The following is a 6,000-nucleotide window of genomic DNA, read 5'->3' on the forward strand; positions in this document are numbered from 1 at the left end:
AGAAAAAACGTGATGTAACCCCTTGCTTTTTGGTCGATTTGGGTCAAAATTTGGATTTTCATTTTCTTAATGCCAATCGATAGTACTGATCCTTACGAGTCCAAAATGGTATAAAATTTCAAAATCTGACATTATTTGGACGAGATATTCCAAAAAATCATAAAAAAGGGTTGATGTTAAAAACGAATCGTTTTTTTGTCCACAACTTTTTTTAACCCACTGAATTTTAATTTGTTTGAATGCCAATTGATAGTAGGGATCCGTACGAATTAAAAAAGGTATAAAATTTCAAAATCAGACGATATTTACTCGAGATATTCAATAAAAATCATCGAAAAAGTTTTGATTTTCGAACCAACCCCGAATTTGAGAAAAAACGTGATGTAACCCCTTGCTTTTTGGTCGATTTGGGTCAAAATTTGGATTTTCATTTTCTTAATGCCAATCGATAGTACTGATCCTTACGAGTCCAAAATGGTATAAAATTTCAAAATCTGACATTATTTGGACGAGATATTCCAAAAAATCATAAAAAAGGGTTGATGTTAAAAACGAATCGTTTTTTTGTCCACAACTTTTTTTAACCCACTGAATTTTAATTTGTTTGAATGCCAATTGATAGTAGGGATCCGTACGAATTAAAAAAGGTATAAAATTTCAAAATCAGACGATATTTACTCGAGATATTCAATAAAAATCATCGAAAAAGTTTTGATTTTCGAACCAACCCCGAATTTGAGAAAAAACGTGATGTAACCCCTTGCTTTTTGGTCGATTTGGGTCAAAATTTGGATTTTCATTTTCTTAATGCCAATCGATAGTACTGATCCTTACGAGTCCAAAATGGTATAAAATTTCAAAATCTGACATTATTTGGACGAGATATTCCAAAAAATCATAAAAAAGGGTTGATGTTAAAAACGACTCGTTTTTTTGTCCACAACTTTTTTTAACCCACTGAATTTTAATTTGTTTGAATGCCAATTGATAGTAGGGATCAGTACGAATTAAAAAAGGTATAAAATTTCAAAATCAGTCGATATTTACTCGAGATATTCAATAAAAATCATCGAAAAAGTTTTGATTTTCGAACCAACCCCGAGTCCAACCCCGAGTCCAACCTTACGAGTCCAAAATGGTATAAAATTTCAAAATCTGACATTATTTGGACGAGATATTCCAAAAAATCATAAAAAAGGGTTGATGTTAAAAACGACTCGTTTTTTTGTCCACAACTTTTTTTAACCCACTGAATTTTAATTTGTTTGAATGCCAATTGATAGTAGGGATCCGTACGAATTAAAAAAGGTATAAAATTTCAAAATCAGACGATATTTACTCGAGATATTCAATAAAAATCATCGAAAAAGTTTTGATTTTCGAACCAACCCCGAATTTGAGAAAAAACGTGATGTAACCCCTTGCTTTTTGGTCGATTTGGGTCAAAATTTGGATTTTCATTTTCTTAATGCCAATCGATAGTACTGATCCTTACGAGTCCAAAATGGTATAAAATTTCAAAATCTGACATTATTTGGACGAGATATTTCAAAAAATCATAAAAAAGGGTTGATGTTAAAAACGACTCGTTTTTTTGTCCACAACTTTTTTTAACCCACTGAATTTTAATTTGTTTGAATGCCAATTGATAGTAGGGATCCGTACGAATTAAAAAAGGTATAAAATTTCAAAATCAGACGATATTTACTCGAGATATTCAATAAAAATCATCGAAAAAGTTTTGATTTTCGAACCAACCCCGAATTTGAGAAAAAACGTGATGTAACCCCTTGCTTTTTGGTCGATTTGGGTCAAAATTTGGATTTTCATTTTCTTAATGCCAATCGATAGTACTGATCCTTACGAGTCCAAAATGGTATAAAATTTCAAAATCTGACATTATTTGGACGAGATATTCCAAAAAATCATAAAAAAGGGTTGATGTTAAAAACGACTCGTTTTTTTGTCCACAACTTTTTTTAGCCCACTGAATTTTAATTTGATTGAATGCCAATTGATAATAGGGATCCGTACGAATTAAAAAAGGTATAAAATTTCAAAATCAGACGATATTTACTCGAGATATTCAATAAAAATCATCGAAAAAGTTTTGATTTTCGAACCAACCCCGAATTTGAGAAAAAACGTGATGTAACCCCTTGCTTTTTGGTCGATTTGGGTCAAAATTTGGATTTTCATTTTCTTAATGCCAATCGATAGTACTGATCCTTACGAGTCCAAAATGGTATAAAATTTCAAAATCTGACATTATTTGGACGAGATATTCCAAAAAATCATAAAAAAGGATTGATGTTAAAAACGACTCGTTTTTTTGTCCACAACTTTTTTTAACCCACTGAATTTTAATTTGTTTGAATGCCAATTGATAGTGGGGATCCGTACGAATTAAAAAAGGTATAAAATTTCAAAATCAGACGATATTTACTCGAGATATTCAATAAAAATCATCGAAAAAGTTTTGATTTTCGAACCAACCCCGAATTTGAGAAAAAACGTGATGTAACCCCTTGCTTTTTGGTCGATTTGGGTCAAAATTTGGATTTTCATTTTCTTAATGCCAATCGATAGTACTGATCCTTACGAGTCCAAAATGGTATAAAATTTCAAAATCTGACATTATTTGGACGAGATATTTCAAAAAATCATAAAAAAGGGTTGATGTTAAAAACGACTCGTTTTTTTGTCCACAACTTTTTTTAACCCACTGAATTTTAATTTGTTTGAATGCCAATTGATAGTAGGGATCCGTACGAATTAAAAAAGGTATAAAATTTCAAAATCAGACGATATTTACTCGAGATATTCAATAAAAATCATCGAAAAAGTTTTGATTTTCGAACCAACCCCGAATTTGAGAAAAAACGTGATGTAACCCCTTGCTTTTTGGTCGATTTGGGTCAAAATTTGGATTTTCATTTTCTTAATGCCAATCGATAGTACTGATCCTTACGAGTCCAAAATGGTATAAAATTTCAAAATCTGACATTATTTGGACGAGATATTCCAAAAAATCATAAAAAAGGGTTGATGTTAAAAACGACTCGTTTTTTTGTCCACAACTTTTTTTAGCCCACTGAATTTTAATTTGATTGAATGCCAATTGATAATAGGGATCCGTACGAATTAAAAAAGGTATAAAATTTCAAAATCAGACGATATTTACTCGAGATATTCAATAAAAATCATCGAAAAAGTTTTGATTTTCGAACCAACCCCGAATTTGAGAAAAAACGTGATGTAACCCCTTGCTTTTTGGTCGATTTGGGTCAAAATTTGGATTTTCATTTTCTTAATGCCAATCGATAGTACTGATCCTTACGAGTCCAAAATGGTATAAAATTTCAAAATCTGACATTATTTGGACGAGATATTCCAAAAAATCATAAAAAAGGATTGATGTTAAAAACGACTCGTTTTTTTGTCCACAACTTTTTTTAACCCACTGAATTTTAATTTGTTTGAATGCCAATTGATAGTAGGGATCCGTACGAATTAAAAAAGGTATAAAATTTCAAAATCAGACGATATTTACTCGAGATATTCAATAAAAATCATCGAAAAAGTTTTGATTTTCGAACCAACCCCGAATTTGAGAAAAAACGTGATGTAACCCCTTGCTTTTTGGTCGATTTGGGTCAAAATTTGGATTTTCATTTTCTTAATGCCAATCGATAGTACTGATCCTTACGAGTCCAAAATGGTATAAAATTTCAAAATCTGACATTATTTGGACGAGATATTCCAAAAAATCATAAAAAAGGGTTGATGTTAAAAACGACTCGTTTTTTTGTCCACAACTTTTTTTAACCCACTGAATTTTAATTTGTTTGAATGCCAATTGATAGTAGGGATCCATACGAATTAAAAAAGGTATAAAATTTCAAAATCAGACGATATTTACTCGAGATATTCAATAAAAATCATCGAAAAAGTTTTAATTTTCGAACCAACCCCGAATTTGAGAAAAAACGTGATGTAACCCCTTGCTTTTTGGTCGATTTGGGTCAAAATTTGGATTTTCATTTTCTTAATGCCAATCGATAGTACTGATCCTTACGAGTCCAAAATGGTATAAAATTTCAAAATCTGACATTATTTGGACGAGATATTCCAAAAAATCATAAAAAAGGGTTGATGTTAAAAACGAATCGTTTTTTTGTCCACAACTTTTTTTAACCCACTGAATTTTAATTTGTTTGAATGCCAATTGATAGTAGGGATCCGTACGAATTAAAAAAGGTATAAAATTTCAAAATCAGACGATATTTACTCGAGATATTCAATAAAAATCATCGAAAAAATTTTGATTTTCGAACCAACCCCGAATTTGAGAAAAAACGTGATGTAACCCCTTGCTTTTTGGTCGATTTGGGTCAAAATTTGGATTTTCATTTTCTTAATGCCAATCGATAGTACTGATCCTTACGAGTCCAAAATGGTATAAAATTTCAAAATCTGACATTATTTGGACGAGATATTCCAAAAAATCATAAAAAAGGGTTGATGTTAAAAACGACTCGTTTTTTTGTCCACAACTTTTTTTAACCCACTGAATTTTAATTTGTTTGAATGCCAATTGATAGTAGGGATCCGTACGAATTAAAAAAGGTATAAAATTTCAAAATCAGACGATATTTACTCGAGATATTCAATAAAAATCATCGAAAAAGTTTTGATTTTCGAACCAACCCCGAGTCCAACCCCGAGTCCAACCTTACGAGTCCAAAATGGTATAAAATTTCAAAATCTGACATTCTTTGGACGAGATATTCCAAAAAATCATAAAAAAGGGTTGATGTTAAAAACGACTCGTTTTTTTTGTCCACAACTTTTTTTAACCCACTGAATTTTAATTTGTTTGAATGCCAATTGATAGTAGGGATCCGTACGAATTAAAAAAGGTATAAAATTTCAAAATCAGACGATATTTACTCGAGATATTCAATAAAAATCATCGAAAAAGTTTTGATTTTCGAACCAACCCCGAGTCCAACCCCGAGTCCAACCTTACGAGTCCAAAATGGTATAAAATTTCAAAATCTGACATTCTTTGGACGAGATATTCCAAAAAATCATAAAAAAGGGTTGATGTTAAAAACGACTCGTTTTTTTTGTCCACAACTTTTTTTAACCCACTGAATTTTAATTTGTTTGAATGCCAATTGATAGTAGGGATCCGTACGAATTAAAAAAGGTATAAAATTTCAAAATCAGACGATATTTACTCGAGATATTCAATAAAAATCATCGAAAAAGTTTTGATTTTCGAACCAACCCCGAATTTGAGAAAAAACGTGATGTAACCCCTTGCTTTTTGGTCGATTTGGGTCAAAATTTGGATTTTCATTTTCTTAATGCCAATCGATAGTACTGATCCTTACGAGTCCAAAATGGTATAAAATTTCAAAATCTGACATTATTTGGACGAGATATTTCAAAAAATCATAAAAAAGGGTTGATGTTAAAAACGACTCCTTTTTTTGTCCACAACTTTTTTTAACCCACTGAATTTTAATTTGTTTGAATGCCAATTGATAGTAGGGATCCGTACGAATTAAAAAAGGTATAAAATTTCAAAATCAGACGATATTTACTCGAGATATTCAATAAAAATCATCGAAAAAGTTTTGATTTTCGAACCAACCCCGAATTTGAGAAAAAACGTGATGTAACCCCTTGCTTTTTGGTCGATTTGGGTCAAAATTTGGATTTTCATTTTCTTAATGCCAATCGATAGTACTGATCCTTACGAGTCCAAAATGGTATAAAATTTCAAAATCTGACATTATTTGGACGAGATATTCCAAAAAATCATAAAAAAGGGTTGATGTTAAAAACGACTCGTTTTTTTGTCCACAACTTTTTTTAACCCACTGAATTTTAATTTGTTTGAATGCCAATTGATAGTAGGGATCCGTACGAATTAAAAAAGGTATAAAATTTCAAAATCAGACGATATTTACTCGAGATATTCAATAA

Source organism: Drosophila novamexicana, unplaced genomic scaffold (assembly GCF_003285875.2).
Source record: "Drosophila novamexicana strain 15010-1031.04,08,12 unplaced genomic scaffold, DnovRS2.1 tig00001554-arrow-arrow-pilon, whole genome shotgun sequence".
NCBI classification, from domain to species: domain Eukaryota; kingdom Metazoa; phylum Arthropoda; class Insecta; order Diptera; family Drosophilidae; genus Drosophila; species Drosophila novamexicana.